The following is a 19830-nucleotide window of genomic DNA, read 5'->3' on the forward strand; positions in this document are numbered from 1 at the left end:
GATCCGAATTGAATTCGGATAGATTCGGATCGGATAGGAATATTCCTAATTCGGATCGGATAACGGATTATTCGGTTCGGGTTATTCGGATTTCGGATAGGGTCCAGAAATGTTCAAATCCGAATAACCCGAACCGAATAATCCGTTATCCGATCCGATGAGCACCCCTAATAAGCGTTCTATATAAAATCCTAAACTCAACGAGTTTTCATAAATCTGCATCCATGTATATAGATCACCCCTGCATATATGTAATATCTAATGACTAATTAAGAATAATAATGGGAATTAGAATTTAGAACAAACAATTAGCCAATTACCAAATGGTAGGTATGAATCTAATGTCTAATTAAGTACAACTAGGGTCTAGTAATATACTAAAGTTGATTTAATATCGATAATAGTAATAAAAAAAAATGTGGAGTATCATGTGGCGGATATGTTGCAATAGAGGGCGTGTGGCCATATATGTATACCGATAATATAAACACTAGCAGAAAACAAAAGGCGTGGGGCATGCTGCTGTATTCTTCTGCTATGAAATGAACCCTCAATAATAATAATAATATATAACTGGATCTCCAATCAATGGCGTCAACGATCTCTTCTTCTCCATCATCAACAATGACCACCCTCCGTCTTCCTAATTCTCTCACTCTCTTCTCCAATTCACCTACCAGAAGGCACCGGTTACGAGTCAACTCACTCCTTCACAAATCCCTAATTTTTCCCCCAAATTCTTTCTCAAAACCCTTACCTACTACTACTAATACTACTCGCATTTTTTATATTAATTGCCATTCCAAAGCCACCGATCATGATAATAATCATCACGATCATGATCACGGACACAATCATCATCATCACCACCACCACCACCACCATTGCGGTGGTGAAATTAAGCTTACGAAGACACAGGTGGCGTTTGCTGATTTTGCAAAGGCGGTTAGGTGGAGTCAGCTTGCGGACTTCTTGAGGGAGCATTTGGAGCTCTGTTGCTTCTCCACTGCTTTGTTTTTAGGTGCTGCGGTCTGCCCTTACTTGCTTCCCAAGGCTACGGTGAAGCCGGTCCAACATGCTATAGCTCTTGTTGCTTTTCCTCTTGTTGGGGTAATTATTATTTCCTTTATATGTGCCTTAGGATTTGAGTGATAGCATTTTGCATACTTGTCAAAGGCCCAAGGCGCTTAATAAGTGAGGTCCCAAGTCCCAACATAAGCAAGGCGCATTTTTCGACATAAGCATATAAGGTTTTAGACATGTTTTGGGCTTGTTTAGGATGGTTCCATACCGCTTTAGATGTTTTAGACCAGTTTTCCTGGAATTGCTCAACTTTGCCACAGTTTTCAGCATTTGGCTGGAATCTTACCGGAATCTGACCAAAATCTGGATGGAATTTCGCCTGGAGGACTTTTGGCAACATAGCATATAAGAGGATCTCTTTAGACAGTAATTTTTATTTAGATGATGTGTTCCAATGCTGGATAGCATTGATCTTGAAGTGATCTGTTATTCCTTTCTATACAAGAACAAATTGTACAGAGTGAATATTGCTACTTTTGGTTAAATTATATTGACCTCTCTTAGATCTAAGAGAGGTCAAAAGAATTGCATTGAACATTTTGCTATTCAAGTTTTAGAGTTACATGTGAATCTTGCCTATTTTAGAACTTTTAGTACTAATTAGATGATATTAAATGTTATATAGTAGCTTTTGTTTAATGTCTTCGAATAATAGTATTGTTTTTCATATACATAATATATATTTTTCTAATTATTTTATAAAGGGCGCTCTTTTTTTATCTCAGGCCCTCACTTGTTTTGCGCCTTGCGCATAGGCCCTAGGTAAGGCCTATGCGCCTTGAGTGCGCCTAGCGCATTTGATAACTATGATTATAAGTGGTTTCTAGGTTTTAAATTCCTTTTTGGTTTAGATGCTACAGTTTAATTGCTTGACTCAAAACCGTCTCATGAATCCATAAATATAGTATAAATTAATTCCCAGGGTAGAGAAAAAACAAATGAAAGAGAGGAAATCAAATTCTCATATGTAGAGGGAGAGAGGTTAAGTTGAATTTTTCTAAATTTCATGTTATGCACTTACGCCCGAATCGTATGGTTAAATTTGGTTAGAATGTAATTTTAGCTATTTGTATAGTGACAATTTAAGATAATAATTGATGCCCATAAAATACAAACAGAAAGCATGGTACATGGTAGACTGAAGGATTAAAAGTGTAAAGGTGTTATTAGGCAATTAGGAAAATCTTCAGTACAATACATGGGGTGTAATACTGTAATGATACAAGTTGTGTGTATACTTAGTTGAGAAGCTGAGTTTGCAGTTTCTTCTTTTTGTTTAATTGGTAACTTGAATTGGCTAGAGTTGTATCCTTTAAAACGAACTAAATTTCTTTTTTTTTTCAATTCTAGTTCTTCCTCTCTGTACTCATGTATTATTTGGAAGCTTTTTCACTCCATTAAGTCATTAACTGCTTAAGGTGCCTTTTTTGGTTTCTTATTCCAGGTGTCGGCTTCATATGATGCACTGTTAGATATTGCTGGTGGGAAAGTCAACATTCATGTACTGATGGCTCTTGCTGCATTTGCATCTGCATTTATGGGAAACACACTAGAAGGAGGCTTGCTTTTAGCAATGTTCAATTTGGCTCATATAGGTACTAAATGCAGCATTCACATTTTAGGACAGAGTATGTTGTTTACCATATGGCTAACATATGATAGATAAAATAAACTGCAGCTGAAGAGTATTTCACCAGCCGGTCAAAAGTTGATGTCAAGGAGTTAAAAGAAAACTATCCAGAGTTTGCCCTTGTGCTTGAAGTCAACAACCAAAAGTTACTCAACTTTTCTGATTTAAAATACCATGAAGTCCCAGTTAACGAGCTAGAAGTTGGATCGTTTATCTTGGTTAAAGCTGGAGAGGTATGCCTATGAAATTGCTATCATTTTGATTCTTTTTATATTATGTATTGAAAATGCAATAACTTTGATTGTTTTTTGGTCAGTCGGTTCCTGTAGATTGTGAAGTTTCAATGGCAGGTCAACAATCACAATCGAACACTTGACCGGCGAAGTGAAACCAGTAGAAAGAGATGTCGGTGACAGCATTCCAGGTGGCGCAAGGAACATAGACGGTATGATGATTCTCAAGGTATCTGTTTCTCAACTATAAACATTTATTTTTGTTGCATATTCTTTTCATAATCTTAACTAATGTTACTTAACAGACAAAGAAGACATGGAAAGAATCTATGCTGAATAAGATAGTGCAACTGACAGAAGAAGCCCAACAAAGGAAACCAACGCTTCGAAGGTGGTTAGATCAGTTTGGTGAGAATTACAGCAAGGCAGTTATTATTCTATCGGTTGCAGTTGCCCTCATTGGCCCTCTACTTTTCAAGTGGCCATTTTTTAGTACTCCAGTTTGCAGAGGTTCATTTTACAGAGCATTAGGGCTCATGGTTGCGGCCTCACCGTGTGCTTTAGCTGTGGCTCCATTGGCTTATGCAACTGCAATCAGTGCCTGTGACAAAAAGGTACTAATTTTTTTAGGTTGGCAGTTTTTGTCATGGGCCTGTTAACATAACATGACACGGAGTTAAACAGGTATGGGTTTGAGCTTAACAGGTTTCATGTCATAAACAGGTCTACACGTTTAAGACATGATCAATATCGTGTCTAAGCAGATCATAACCTGTTTAGACTCAGTTATACCTATTTATATTTATAATTTTTTTTTTAAAAGTACATATGTTATGTATTGTTAGCTAAGAATTATATGGACCTTTGTTTAGAAAATGTTAAGGATTCTTCTTGAAGGATATCACTATTATGGATTTTTTTTATCCTGTTAGTTTTTAACCATATTGAATGTTCCGGGCCGTGTGATGTTGTGTCACTAAATACGTGATATAAATCGTGTTAAACTGATCATGTTGTGTAACACGCTATTTATATTTATAATTTTTTAAATGTTTACATATTTTATGTATTGTTAGTTAAGAATTTATGGACCTTCGTTAAGAAAATGCTAAGGATTCTTATTGAAGGATATCATTATTATGGGTTTTTTTATCTTGTTAGTTTGTTAACTGTATTAAATGTTCCAGGTCGTGTGATGTCGTGTCACTAAATGTCTAAATACGTGACATTAATCGTGAACAGATCATGTTGTGTAACACGTTTATAAACAGGTTCATGCTCGAAGAAAATGACACGGTTTGTTTATGATGCTGTGTTAGTGTTTGGCACCAATGTTAATCGTGTCATGTCTGACCTGTTTTAACACGTTTAGACCTGTTTTGCTAGCCCAGTCTTTTTTATACTTTTTTAGCTTGTACTAAAAATGACCCATCTCGCCACCTGTTACACGTGTAGGGAATATTGCTAAAGGGAGGACATGTTTTTGACGCGTTAGCTTCATGTCACACGGTTGCATTTGATAAAACTGGGACATTGACAACGGGAGAGTTTATGTGCAAAGCAATCGAGCCGATACACGGACACGAAGCTACAACTTCTTGTTGTGTTCCCACTTGTGAGAAAGAAGCCCTTGCGGTTGCTGCTGCTATGGAGAAAGGCACCACTCACCCAATTGGAAGGTATTTCTGACATTATTGAACATGTAAATGTCATGTTTCTTTTCATTGATCATAATATGTCAACCACTTTTTAATATATTGTAGAGCGGTGATAAATCATAGTCAAGAAAAAGAGCTTCCGGCTGTTTATGTTGAAAGCTTTGAGAATCTCCCCGGTCGAGGTCTTTACGCTACACTATCTAGCATTCAGGTAGATACAAATTTACAAACTGATAAATAGGCAAACATACCTTCTGTGTTTTCTTGTAAACGTCCCTTGACAACTTTTTGCACATTAAAAACCAACATACTTTCTGTCTTTCTCGTATAAGTTCTGTAACAATATTTTGTACATAAAACACCAACATACTTTCTGTTGTTTATCTCTCATCATTTTGAATTTGAAAAAGAAATCCATTAATTATGATTGGATGAAATCATGAAAATATTATTTGACAAATTACATTATAATAGTGAATTAAATCATTTGTTTATAACTTTATAATGATTTTAAATGTTATAAAAGCCATCTTATATGCGTTTAGTTCAGACTTTTGAGTTACGTCATCTAAGCTCATGTATTTTTATTATACTGTGTTTGAAAGATTATTTGTTATTATCAACTCATTGAATTAAAAGATGGAAAAGAAAAGAAAAATATTGAATGGACTTTGCCTTGCCACATATTCCAATTTAAAACATAAATTCATCTTCATTCTTTCCTAACATAGTCTTATAAGGGAAAAAAAAGCTCACAATTTTGTGTAAATTTAACACGTGGAGGGAATTTAATGTTCAAAAAACTGTTAAGGAACTGTTATGAGAATATACAGAAGGTATGTTGGTTGCTATTGGCAAAACTTGTTAAGGGACTTTTATGAGAAAATACAGTAAGTATGCTGGTTTTCTTTTATAGTATTTGCCCTTATTTTTTTACTTTTTGTTCGGTTATAGCCAGGTTTTGACGGTCGCCAAGAGTTAAAGGCGTCACTCGGTTCGGTTGAATACGTCACGTCACAATTCAACTCTACATCCGAATCACAAAAGATTAAAGATGCAGTAATCACATCTTCATATGGAACCGACTTAGTTCGCGCTGCACTGTCGGTCAACAACAAAAAGGTAACTTTGTTTCACTTTGAGGATAAACCGAGAGTCGGGACAAAAGATGTCATCTTGGAATTAAAACAACAAGCAAAGCTTCATGTAATGATGTTAACGGGTGACCACGAGCATAGTGCACGTAGGGTTGCTAATGCAGTCGGGATTGATGAAATTCATTGTAGCCTAAAGCCAGAGGATAAGCTCAATCATGTCACCAACATCCCTAGAAATACAGGTCATCATTCTATCATAAAAAAATGTACCCATACAAAACTAATAATATCAAATATGCCAAATTCATTAATAATATTTAATATATGACCATTTTACCTTATTTCTCTAAAACTTAAAAATCTCATATATGCTTATCTTTAACTTCAAAATTTTTTATAAGCATTTTTAGCTTAAGTTTTTTTTTAACCCAGAAACAATTTTCATTTATAACAAAAACGAATGCGAAATTCTAATACTGATAAACAGATGGATACATGTGCGATTATACCCGGTTCGACTATTTGATTTGAGTTAGATTGCTTATCGTTAGATTATCATGCGATTATATTTGGTTTGATTATCTGATCCGCACATACATATTCGATTGTTTGACTATCTGCCGTCTAGAGGACAAAAGATGAGAGATAGCGGTTCGGTTTGCTTGCTTATCGTTGATGTTAATCAAAATTCAAATAATAAATAGGGTTTAAACAAGTATAATGGAAAGGTATACAATTAGTAAAAATTCATTAAGTTGGCCATATATGATATGTGTTATTTTTAGTTCTGGTTATGAAATATTTCAATTATATGAGTGTGCATATGAAATTAATCCTAAAAACTAATATATTTGATGATGTTACAGGAAGAGGTCTAACGATGGTTGGTGACGGTATAAACGATGCACCCGCACTCGCTGCAGCTACGGTCGGTGTTGTGCTAGCTCAGCGCGCTAGTGCAACCGCTATAGCCGTGGCAGATATATTATTACTTCAAGATAATATTTCTGGTGTCCCATTTTATATCGCGAAGGCTCGCCAAACCACCTCTTTGGTACGTTTTTTTATTATAACTAATTTTTATTGTAACTTTTTAACTTATCTATATTTTAATTTGATCTCTTTTCTTGCAGGTGAAATTGAATGTTGCGCTTGCCTTATGTAGCATTATGCTGGCCTCACTTACATCTGTTATGGGTTTTCTTCCTTTGTGGCTTACGGTATGAAACGAGTTGTAAATTATTATACAAAATATACTTAATAATATACGGACTGTTTGTTGTAAATTACGATTGTGAATTTGCAGGTTCTTCTACATGAAGGAGGGACTCTGCTCGTTTGTCTTAATTCTGTACGCGTGCTTGAAGAACCGTCATGGTCATGGAGGGAAGATGTGTTACAAATATTCAATAAATTCAAGTCTCTGATCACTTCTGTGACTAATAACACACCTAAAATTCAGGCTGCACCTTCTTAAGATTGCAACCACATTAGTGTTAGGTACACCTTTCTCATGTAAATTATGGTCAAAGTTGACGGTTATTGAAATGAATAAAACTGAAATCGTTACGTATACGTGGCTGTCGTGCACATTTATTTATTTGAAAGTCAGATGGAGGTTGGTTTTTCTATTAATGAAAACAAAGCAGTTAGTTGGTTAGTTGGAAGATGAAATCACATGAAGGTAGATAGTTATGATGAAGACATGTAACCTTCTTATATTGGTGTCCCTTTGTCACAATTTAAAGTTGTAACATTTTGCCTTTTGAAGATTGTAAATTGAGATATGGGTTTAGTAGGTATTATTGTTGAGGGGTATTTTAGATATTTGGCAAATAATCAAAGTATCTTTGGTGCTGTTTGTTTTTCCTCAAAAGCACTTCTCCACCTCTTTTGTCTGCACTGAGAAGAGGGCGCGCAGACGTTGGGCTCTGCAGTGTGTTTGTTTTTCCGAAGACGTTTCATTAAAAAACGTCTGCGCGCCCTCTTCTCCCAGAAGTGTTGGTATTGTTACTTCTCACCAGTTCTAACCAATTTCTTTCCATCTTTCTTATTCCATCAGACACTCCCAAACCCTAATCCCCTCATCCTCTCCACTGCCACCCAACTCACCCACCATCAACCTGTCGCTCCACTGCCGCCCAACTCTCCCACCGCTGCAACCCCATCTCTCCACTGCTCCAGCGCCGCCGCAACCTGCCGCTGCCGCTCTACTGCTCCAGTGCCGCCCCACCGCTGCAACCCCGCCGTCCTCTATTCCCCCATATCAGGTTTAATTTCATACCTTTTGTTACTATTGATGTTTGGTGTGTAGGTTCTGTTATTATTGAGTTTGGTGATTTTAGGGTTTATTGAACCAGATTATGCTATCTCGTAGTGGTTAATACATGTTTTGATTGATTTTGGTGATTGTTAGGGCTTATTGAACCAGAGTGTGTGTTTGTTTGTCTCGTGGTAATGAATACGTGTTTTGATTGTTATTTTTATGCTATAAACATTTTCATGATTTTACTTGATAATTGTTGCTATGTTAGGCGTTAGTTTGTGGAAAAGATAATTGCTTTGAAGTTACTTGAACTGTGAATGCTAGCTAATATATCAAACATTAACTTGTTATATGTCTTATGAGATTAGATTAGATTAGATTTAGAATAGTTTTGGTAGTCTGCAGTTATTAAAAAACAAACAGTCTTCTTGTTGCAGACTGCAGAGTTTTTGTCCACCTCTTCTGCTACAGATGTTTGCAGATGTGGTTTCGCAGTCTTCTGACATTTTACCTCTGAAAAACAAACAGCACCTTTGACTCACCCATACCACCAGTCCATGTAAAAGATTTGATGATGTATAAAGTTGAAAAATATGGGTGAAGTGATATGATAGTTCTGTTAAAACCGTTGAGTGTACATGATGCATTGAAATCTGTACATTTGACCAGTAGAAGATCAAATCCCGTTTGGTGCGGATTTTCTGATCAACATCATAATAATATGATTTTGCTGTTATATTTCGTGTCTGCTAACTAACATATTATTTTCTTGGTTTTTAAAAGATAAGGTTTGGCATGGTGCCTAAACATTAGTAATATTTGCATTGTTAAACAAGTGATGATTGGAGTAAGTTTGAATTTGGAAAGAGACAACGTTGAATGAAAACGACATACACTAATGTTGTAACTTATTACATTAAACTTTCAACAAAAGACAATTTGTGTTGCGTTAGTTAGTTGCTCAACACACCCAAATTCTAAACCTTATTGAAATGTTACATTTTTAGAAAGTTTTATTTAATCAATTAGTCAATTCCTCCAAATTTTAATTAAATTACTTTGTAGTAACCTTCAAATCAAGATAACAAGAAATCAACATTCATGGCTGAAAATTAATTATTTATTTTTTTGTTAGCCAACTTTAAGAGAATCACGTCTACGAGCGTTGCAGGGCTGGCCGAATCTGAGCGATGCACGGCTGAATCTCGATGGATAAACATTTTTTTCCATCCGAACATCAACATATTTAACTTACCATACAAACATACTAATACCACTAATCGATCTTGTTAGCCCCAACCCTATTTACCACCGCGGTCCTAAACCCATCACCACCACCGCCATGATCCCCACCGGAGATATAATTTCTCACCTCCATCCTAATCATCTCCTGCATCACCGCCAAAAACTCCGAATTAAACGTCTTCTCCGGCGGCTGTGGCACCGGCGGCATCACCGGTTTCGTAACCGACGACGCTTCACCGGAATCAGCTCCGGGAAGCGACAAACTCAACGACGTCGGCGGATCATACACGTGCGACGAACTCGCCGGCACGCTTGAATCGCTGACGTCAGATCCCGACGGACTCCCCGGGTTAAAACAAAAACCCGAAACGGGCACACCGGGTATACCCGACCCGGTACTAACGGATCGTTTTAACAACGGTTGTTGGATAGCAAACTCATTAAACTCTTCGTTAGTCATGGAACAACACTTTCTTTTCAAAGTGGAGTTCCAGTGGTTCTTAATGGCGTTACCGGTCCGACCGGACAACAACCGGGCGATGGTGGCCCATTTGTTGCCAAACCGGGCGTGGGCCCGGAGGATGATGTCGTCTTCCTCAGGTGTGAAGGCGCGGTGCTCCACCTGCGGTGAGAGCTGGTTGCACCACCTTAGCCGACAGGACTTGCCGGGTCTACCTGGGATGGTTTTGCTGACGAGGGACCAGTTTCTAGGACCGTGTTTCTCGACGAGTTGTTGGAGTAAGTGGTCTTCTTCGGGGCTCCATGGGCCTTTGATCCGATCCATTGTTATTTTGGGTGGTTTAATAATAATAGCAAGCGGTGAAATGGAATGATGGGGTTTTATATAGGGGTGTGACGGTGACGGAGTGGGAGGTCACGGGCTGTAAGGTTAGCAGGAGGTTGTTGTTTGGGATACAGCTGGATAACGAACACGCGTTGGAATATTGGCTTTATGCCCCTTTAGACCCTTGTTTTCTTGCGTTGTTACAAAAATCTTTTAAATTATTGGATGAAAATGAAACGTTGAATGCTAGAGCTCGTCCATCCCATCACTATTTTATATGACTATGGTTTTTATGATTTAGATATAGGCTTATGATGTTGTGTATGGATGACTGATTTTTTTAATTTTTCAGTATATTTGAAAATTTTTTCGCTCTAACTTAAACAACCTATGCACGAGCATGGACGATCAATCATGGGCGAGCATAGGCGACCAGTCACGGGTGAGCATTAGACGACACAAACCCAACTTGAATCCCTCTAACTTGAATGTCATTAACAGAATTTAAAATTTGTTAAATACTCAAATCTAAAACAACTAATACTAATGAGCAAAACCCAACTCCAAACATGGTTTCACCACCCAACTTTTTTACTGTTTTAGAAACGATGTCCACCTTTACCATTGTGAAAATCTTTAAGTCTTTCAACCCGGGCAAAGTTTGTCACAGTTATGTTGGATTTGTGGTCACACAAAAAACCTCTCAAAAAAATATAAAAAATAATAATAATATCTAAAATCATAACTCAAAATATAAATAAAAATACAAAAAAAAAATTAAAAAAAACAATATATTTCCACGGCATTCACGTTCAAAAAAAATGGCGAAAAGACACAATGCTAAAAATGAACACACAACACAATTATAAATAAAAAAAGACACAATATGTCGCAAAATATAACACAATGCCGAACAAAATATCAGACAATATCAAGAAAAAAAGACACAACGTTAAAGAAAAAATACACAATCAGTGACGAAAATAAACAAAAAACACAACAATAGATAAAAAGACACAATGATTTTTTCCTAAATATTGTTTCTTTTTCGAGGGTTTTTTTTAGAACGAGAAAGACGGTGAAAACATTTTTTTGTTTTTACATTTTTCATTTTTTTATTAAATTTTATTTTATGATTTTTTATTAATTTTTTATAGGTTTTTTTTTGCTATAAATCTTTCTCATCATTTAAATTATTATCCCCCTTTATATAATAACCTGACACTAAAATAAGAAAGCAACATTCTCATCCATGTCTTTCACTACCAAATGCCTATCCGAAGTGGTATAGATGCTCCTCAATCTCCCGAGAAACTTAAAAGAAACCCTTGACGTCATAACAATCTGCAAAATATATAAAACGTAACAAATCAAAAAATTAGCAAAATAATCAGAAATGAGAAACCAATTTGAGATGCTAAATTGAACAAAACTATAACAATTGAGACATTATCACTAATTTCAACATATATCAAACAACAATCAACACACACTAAAATTTGTTTAGATCAGCATAGTGTTAAGACGCTTTCAATTTAAAGATTTGGTTTCATTATATATAACACAAAAAAAAATAAACATATATAGCACTCATATAAGACATAAGTATCTCATCAAATCTAAAATTGATATCTGTATATACCTAAATTATAAGAACTCAATAGCAAACTATTAACAATATGGACTTAATATCTAATACGAATGTCATTAAGACACACTAAAGTTATTTTCAGATCTAAAACAATTAATACTTATGAGCATGAACAATAGATCTGCCTTGAAAACCGCATTAACACTATACCAGCCTTAAAAACAGTTGATACTAATAAGCATTAACAACGGATACCAAAATTTGTCTTTCACGTTCTATGTGTGAAAATTATAGATCTTTGTGGCATTCATCAATTTCCGAACTTGAAAACTTGGCCCGTTTATAATTTGGAATTTTCATTATTAATGAGTAATCATGTACTCATGTTCGTATACGTTATTTCTTTTAATTTATATCCATTTATGTTGTTGGAATGTTACAAACTCGATCGCAAACTCTATTTCACGTATTTTATACTTAAAATTGCATTTAACGAAAGTCCATGGGCCAAAACTGTCATATTCTAAACTTTATGTGAAATTTCCATCCTTCACACTACGCGAAAAGTCTAAGCTCAACACGTCGCAATATGCGAAGATGTTAGGGTTTTTGTGTTCTTCAATTGTGTTGCGCTACACGACGGATTCTCATTCTTCACGATACGCAAAGGAACCAAGATCAGCTGAGGCTAAACTGGATCACGCTAAGCAATGCATTCCACCCATTTTCACGTGACATGCGACGCAGTGTCAGATCGCGAAAACTATGTTTCAAGCCAATTGATTCACCAAATCGTTTCCAAACTTGATTATAATTCGTTTAACTGGCCTTGGGATGTTTCTAGACTCTTTTCATATGTAAATTACCCATCTTGTTCCTTAAGTTTAGCCTTTAATTGTGATATATCCTTTAACTTTCTAACATAGTTAAGGTTTTGACTAAATCTTTTAAATTTAAATGATTTAACTCGTTTATTTTCCGATTCCTTTATAAACAACCTATAATTGCAACAAAAATAGAAATCTAGTAAAGAAAAAACAAATTTTAAACTTTAGGACTAAATTAGCATATTTGAGCAAAAAAAATATGGACGAAATACACATTTTACTCTAATAATGAAAATATGTAGACAACTTTATCATCTAAACCACTAAAAATATAAATCGCACCATCTTAAAAATGGGTGGAAACAATTAAAGGGAAATGAAAAAGGAGGAAATAGTTCAAGGTGAACTTAACAAATTTATGTAAAGAGACTTGTCCCACAAATAAAAAAAGATTACGAGTGAGCAATGTTGTAAAAGTAGGTTTCCAAGGCCGAGTACTCACCGAGTACTCGCTACAAGGTATGTCGCCGATGCGAGTTTCTTTAATTCCGCATAGTTGCTAAGAACTGATTAAAGGTGTTCAACCTCAGTCAGAATCGTATCTAGTCGGTGAACTTGAACCGATTTTGACATAAAAAATAAAGCATAACTCGTATATTTTTAATATTAAATAATAAATATATTTTTTTTACTAAATGACTAACAATTTTTAGAAAAAATTATTATTTAAAAATGCATTTCTCTTATTTATATTGATTTTTACTTATTTTATTATAAATATTAGTAAATTTATGATATTTGACACATATATAATATCCAAAAATTAATTTTCTTTATATACCATGTCCGAGTACTCCTCGAGTACACCCAACTCCCCAGTCGGCCGCATAGGTTCCGCCTAACGACTTTTACAACCTTGCGAGTGATTAAAGAGTTGTAACCAAAAATAGTTCTTTGACATTCAATTCAAAAGATGAAATTTCATGTGGTTTATTTTTTTGAAAATGATTTGTATAACATAGTTAGGTGATTTATATGGGCATATTCAAAGGTGGACTAAAATTTGGAGTCCTTTTTTTGTCAAATTTCACATGCAATCTCCTGTTGGTTCAAAAGTTAACTAAAGATTTGAGATCTCCATTGTTCTCTAACATTTTTACCCGTTTTCTTTGTTTTATAGGCCTTGAAGACGGGAAGCTTGATTGGAACCGGTAGTTGTCATGGAGGTCTCTATTAAATAGGGAAATAAAGAAAGAAAGGAAGGTGATGCGATAACAATTGAATCATGGCAGAAGAGGCTAGGATATGCCTTAAATGTTAAGTTGTCTCGTGTTAGCTTTCTCAAATGTGATTCTTTGAATTTTAAAAATGAAGTTTGTGATTCTTGTAACAAAGTGAAACTCGTTTTCCTTTTCCGGTTAGTTTTATTTCGAATTAATGTTTTGGTTTGAACAAACGTGACATTTAAGGGAATACAGAAGATTGTCACTTACGGGGGTTAATTATTTCCTTAACATAGTTGATGACTATAATAGGGTCAGATTGATTTATTTGCTCAAACACAAGTACAAAGCTAGTACATGTATAATTGATTTTTTTAAAATGGTCAAAACTCAATTTGGAAAATGTATAAAAAGAATTAGATGTGATAATGGTGGCAAATTTATATCTAATCACATGCAATAGTTTTATGTGGAGCAAGGTATTGTATTAGAAACGACTTGTCCACATACCACACAACAAAATCGGGTTGTGAAATGTAAGCATAGGCATCTCTTAGCGATTTATAGAGACTTACGGTTTGAAGCTAGTCTCCTTACAACTCAATAATTTATAGCTAGATATTTGGATTATTATCTATAAAAACTTTTAGGACATCGTAAAAACAGGCCTCGACCGGGGTGCGACTCACCTACCTGTAACATCCCGAAATTTCCAAAATAATATTAATTGTATTACTTAATAATAGAGGGAAAGTTTACTCGGGTTATCGGGAAATAAATAAATAGAGTAGGAGTTGGTATGGGTCGGGCTAGTGTTGGGTAATGGATATGGGTTATGGACTCGGGTTATGAAAGAAGGAAGGAGAGTCCATGGGCTTAAGCCCATGATCCCTAAATATAAATACCATTAATCACCATTTAATCCTCATTCTCACATATTTCATACACCACCAAAACACACACAACACCATCTTATAACCCGAACCAAGATCCGAAGGCGAAAACCCGAGCTTGTTGGTGCTGGAACGTCGTGACGAACCAAAACAACATCAAGGCTTAACCGGGTTAGGGGCCTTACAAGTTGGTATCAGAGCATAAGTTCGAGAGATTTAAGCATCCTACATGCTTAGACTCGAACAGAGAATGAGATTTAAAATGAGAAAGAAATAAGATGCCAGTTCAAGATAGCCATGTGTCACTCAAGCAAACTCAGTAAAGGTAAAGTGTATGGTAAATGGTGTATGTTAATGTTGGCTTATTTGCTAAATGAAGAATGAGTGCAGGTTAGGGATAGGATTAATTGATCTTAACTGATTAACTGTTTAAGAGTATAAACAAGCACAAGTGAAATCATGAAGGGAAGTATGTAGAACCTGAGGAGTAACGCAAATAGTTAATTACACTTGATCAACGTCATTAACTACTTACCTTACGAATCACGTGCTAAATAATTCCTAGAGTGATAACATTTGTGTTTCCTTAGAGATAAGATAGATGACTGTTACAAAAGAGGCGGACACGAGAAGAATTTGAGGCAGAGCGATATACGAAAACAACATGACTCCAACTGCAAAAAGTAATGAAGAAGTCACGCTTGGAGCTTGTAGTCAGATATGCTAAGAGAGTTGCCAAATTGTCACAAAAGCATCAAAGGAAGCCCTTGGAAAGACGAGACGAGACTTGAGACATCGAGAGCCTCATGGACAAGCTACCTTAAATAGCTAAAACACATGACCACCATTCGATGACTACAAGTCAGGAGTAAGAGGGATAACCCAGAAAGCAAAGGTGATTCAATAAAGTGTGTAAATATAAGAAGTTTTCCTTTTATAGGGAATAAGTTAGGTTTCGGGGACGAAACCTCTTTAAGGAGGGAAGACTTGTAACATCCCGAAATTTCTAAAATAATATTAATTGTATTACTTAATAATAGAGGGAAAGTTTACTCGGGTTATCAGGAAATAAATAAATAGAGTAGGAGTTGGTATGGGTCAGGCTAGTGTTGGGTAATGGATATGGGTTATGGACTTGGGTTATGAAAGAAGGAAGGAGAGTCCATGGGCTTAAGCCCATGATCCCTAAATATAAATACCATTAATCACCATTTAATCCTCATTCTCACATATTCCATACACCACCAAAACACACACAACACCATCTTATAACCCGAACCAAGATCCGAAGGCGAAAACCCGAGCTTGTTGGTGCTGGAACGTCGTGACGGACCAAAACAACATCAACGCTTAACCGGGTTCGTAGTTCGACTCGTTCAAGGTACGTTTATAGTTAGAAATCGTTCGTATAGGTTCGGTTTGATTTGGGAAATCATATATCTGTGTTAGTTTGTTATAAACGAACCTAAAACAACAAATATTACTGGAATTGATTAGCATTTGATAGGTTAATTGTTAACCTAAAAGAACCCGTAACCTATATGCCTAAATCACACCCCTTAAACATCGATGTTAGGCCGATTTGATGGTTGGGGTTTGTAGGCGCTGGTCAGACGATTACGTGGATACCTAAATCGAGTTATTTGGTTAAGAAACGAAGATGATTAAGGACGAACAGTAGCTGCAGCCGACAACTTCGCCTGCAAGCTAAGTTCGCCTGATGAACTTCGCCTGCAAGTTAAGTTTGCCTGATGACAACTTCGCCTAAAAGCTAAGTTCGCCTGATGACAACTTCTCCTAAAGCTAAGTTCGCCTAAGGGTTAACTTCGCCTAAAGCTAAGTTCGCCTAAGGTTTAACTTCGCCTAAAGCTAAGTTCGCCTAAGGTTTAACTTCGCCTAAAGCTAAGTTCGCCTAAGGTTTAACTTCGCCTAAAGTCGAGTTCGATTAGAAAATAAATTATAAACGATAAGTAAAAGTAAGCTAATACTAGGCCACCAGATTAGATCAGGCGAGTATTGATACGTGTAACTTATACAGTCAGCCGAGCTCAGTTAAAGAAGGGATTTACAACTATCGAAGGAAGAAGCAGAGTTCAGGTGATTTTCTAGCCCCATTTCCTTGTTATGTTTTCGGGGCTGTGTGCATACTCGATGTGAAGTGTGAATACACTTACCTTAAGTGGTAAGTGTATGCTATAGATGTTATACGAGGTAGCTATTATATAATACTTGTTGGTGCGTGAACGATCTTCGGATATTGCACGCATCGCCAAGGACAGTGATTGCCAAGTGGTTATTAGTGTGTATGTATGCTATGAGGTGACTTGCTTATTATGTAAATGATATGAAGCATGTTGTAGATAAGTAGAGGTAGAGCGTGTTAGAAGTGGTAAGGGTGTAGTAAGAGTGATAGTGGCATGACGATAGTACGTGGTAGGGTAAGCCTATACGTGACTACGTCATTAAAGTGGCAAAGTGGCATAACGTTAAACGTTATTAAAGTGGCAAAGTGGCATAACGTTATACGTTATTAAAGTGGCAAAGTGGTAAGGTGGTAGGTGTAAATAAGAGGCTAAGTGGTAAGGTAAGCAGGTTAGATAGTGGACTACGTGTCTTCGGATACGTATATGATGCATGTAGTGGTTGTATGATAAGTTGCTTGATTAACTAAAACTCACTCAGCGTAGCTGACTTTTAGTATGCACGCAGGTGAGTAGGAGGAGGCATCTCGCTTGAGGAGACACGTGGCACTGAATAAGAGGCTGGCATCGGAATACTCAAGATGTTTAAGTTTAATGTTTCGTTTATTTTGAAAGGCAAAATGATGTTTTAAGACAAGACGTGTTTTGATATGAAATGTTTTAAGAAAGTTTTTATATTCCGCGAAAGTTTTAATGAACTCTGATTTGTAAGAACTGTGTTTATGAGTAAATCCGACGCGAAAGTAGGGCTACCGGGTTCGGGGCCTTACACTACCACTGGGGTCTGCTCTAAGAGGAGGAATCCTGTAGTTCATGATTATAGTCTTAGCAACATGTCGACGGTGGTTCACAAGGGTAGGTGTGACGATGACCAGAGGAGACGCCATATGGCGGCCACGAGGATGTGTTGCTAGCAAAACACGGTGGCAGTTGCCGAAAGTCTACGGTGGCAGGTAAAATAGTAGGTAGCACAAAGGCATTTGATAAAAGGAGGGTGGGAGTAGAGAGAGATCATGCAATAGAGAGATGCTAAAAGGAATGAATTGAGCTTGTAAAGGATAAATCCTAGGGTTTTAATAAACTCAGTTAAGGCATATGTTTGATTTAATTTTTTTAATTTTGTTATGTATTTATTTATTATGTGTGTTAATTCGTTATATTTATTTATTGGATTATACGAGAATATACAGGTGGTGATAACCATCGGATAGAGGTTTACGCTTTTTAGTTGTATTTTGGGTTATCGGCATAGTAATCGTCGCCTGTAAACGAACCGAACGATCGGTGAACTGTTCGTGAACCGTTCGGCGGGAAGTTCGTTTATGTTCGTTTATTTATTAAAGGAACGAACACGAACAAAAAAATTGTGTCCGTTTAATTAAACGAACGAACATGAACATATGTTTCATTCGTTCATTTATGTTCATGAACGTTCATTTATGTTCGTTTATTTATGTTTGTTTATTTATGTCCTTATATGTATTAATATAAAATAATTAATTATTATCTTGCTAAGTCATTTAATTAAGGGTTTTATATTATTTTAATTTGTGTTCATTGAAGTGTTTTTATCTATGTTTGTTTATGTTTGTTGTGTTCAGTTACATTTGTTCATCTATATTCATTTATGTTCGTTTATCCTTTAGATTAGATTATAAACAAATGAATATAAACGAACACAAATGTTCTTTTTTTTTAAATAAACGAAAAGGAACATAAATATTTGTTCGATTAAGTGTTCGAATTCGTTTAAAGTTAAATGAACGAACACGAATATGCCCTTGTTTGTGTTTGTTCGATTCGTTTACAAGCTTTCATTATTCACATTGATGAATACATCGATCTCAATCTCTAGGCTCTGTTGATTTTATATGTGTTCGCTTGTGTTCGTGAACCGTTCGTGAACACATTCATTTCCTTAATGAACGGACACGAACAAAAAATCTCGTTCGGTAAGTGTTCGTGAACACATTATTTCCTTAACGAACGAACATGAACAAGACCTTGTTTGTGTTCGTTCGGTTCGTTTACAGCCCTAGTCCATTAGATCGTCTTGAGATTTTTTTTACGATCACGACGCACATGTTTTATGTTATTTAAGAGTTTTAACGTTATTTTAAAACCAGTATGCGATCATGTATATTATATTTAGCACTAGTTTGAGACCCGTGTATTACACGGGTAATTGTTGAAAATTTTAAACTTTGACCATTAAGTGAAATACAGTCAACAAATTGATCATATATTATTAATACAATTACAATTAAATTAAAATTATAGAAATTACATAACTAAGATTATATAAATTGGTAAAAACTTTCTTATACACTACATTTGTGATTGTATTAGCAGGCATACATTGTTTATCAAAAATCAAAATCTTTAGTCCATATCTACTTGTAACTCTTAATAAAGTAACATATAGGCATGCTTATAACTCTTGATATAGCCATATATGGTTGTCCGTGTGACAAAAAAAGTTTTTCAAATTCATACCAACTCTAGATAAATGATAATATATATCCATGATACTAATAAAAAATATATTTATACACATAAAATATCATAGCTTTTAATAAATTAATATGATGTCAATTGAGAACATCTGCTCATGTTTATAAAAAAAACATGATTATCCCAAAAACTATATACCTGAACTTTGATGATATAATCATCCTTAGAATCTTTACAATTTGAAATTGATTGTCATGATAAATTTGTTGTCATTAATATTCGGTGCATGACAAATTTTTAATTGACTTTATATTTACAATTAAAAATTGTATTATCAAGCAACATAACAACCGAAAATTTAAATGTAACAAAATGATTTGTTTGTTTCATATGAATGTAATTACAAGGGAAATGAAAAATACATACCAACATTAAAACCATGTTCAAATAATAATGATTATTCTGAGTTAGAAGAATATTAGAAGATTTAAAGTTGCATAAAGTGAATGTAGTGATTCTTGTTTATAATCGTTGAAAGTATAGCTGTCACTTTTACCCGTAACATGAAACCCAACCCAAGAAAACCCGTACTTGAACCCAAACTAACCCGACCCAAGAAACTCGAACCCAAGAAAATACTCACCC

The 19830-nt window shown here is 35.5% G+C and overlaps 2 pseudogenes across 1 annotated transcript; one reads left to right on the top strand and one right to left on the bottom strand.

Moving 5' to 3' along the window:
- The first annotated feature begins 388 nt into the window (after positions 1–388).
- Positions 389–7476, top strand: LOC143624087 (putative cadmium/zinc-transporting ATPase HMA1, chloroplastic; annotated as a pseudogene). The gene is made up of 11 exons (XR_013152035.1): positions 389–1110; positions 2528–2678; positions 2762–2946; positions 3030–3175; positions 3252–3560; positions 4402–4625; positions 4710–4815; positions 5559–5943; positions 6568–6755; positions 6835–6921; positions 7008–7476. The product of XR_013152035.1 is annotated as a putative cadmium/zinc-transporting ATPase HMA1, chloroplastic (transcript).
- A 1711-nt stretch (positions 7477–9187) lies between these two features.
- Positions 9188–10024, bottom strand: LOC143624088 (transcription factor MYB73 pseudogene; annotated as a pseudogene).
- Positions 10025–19830: the final 9806 nt, after the last annotated feature.

This window comes from Bidens hawaiensis, unplaced genomic scaffold (assembly GCF_021521415.1).
Source record: "Bidens hawaiensis isolate Kalapana, Puna unplaced genomic scaffold, B.hawaiensis_p1.1 tig00003653_1, whole genome shotgun sequence".
Taxonomy (NCBI): Eukaryota; Viridiplantae; Streptophyta; class Magnoliopsida; order Asterales; family Asteraceae; genus Bidens; species Bidens hawaiensis.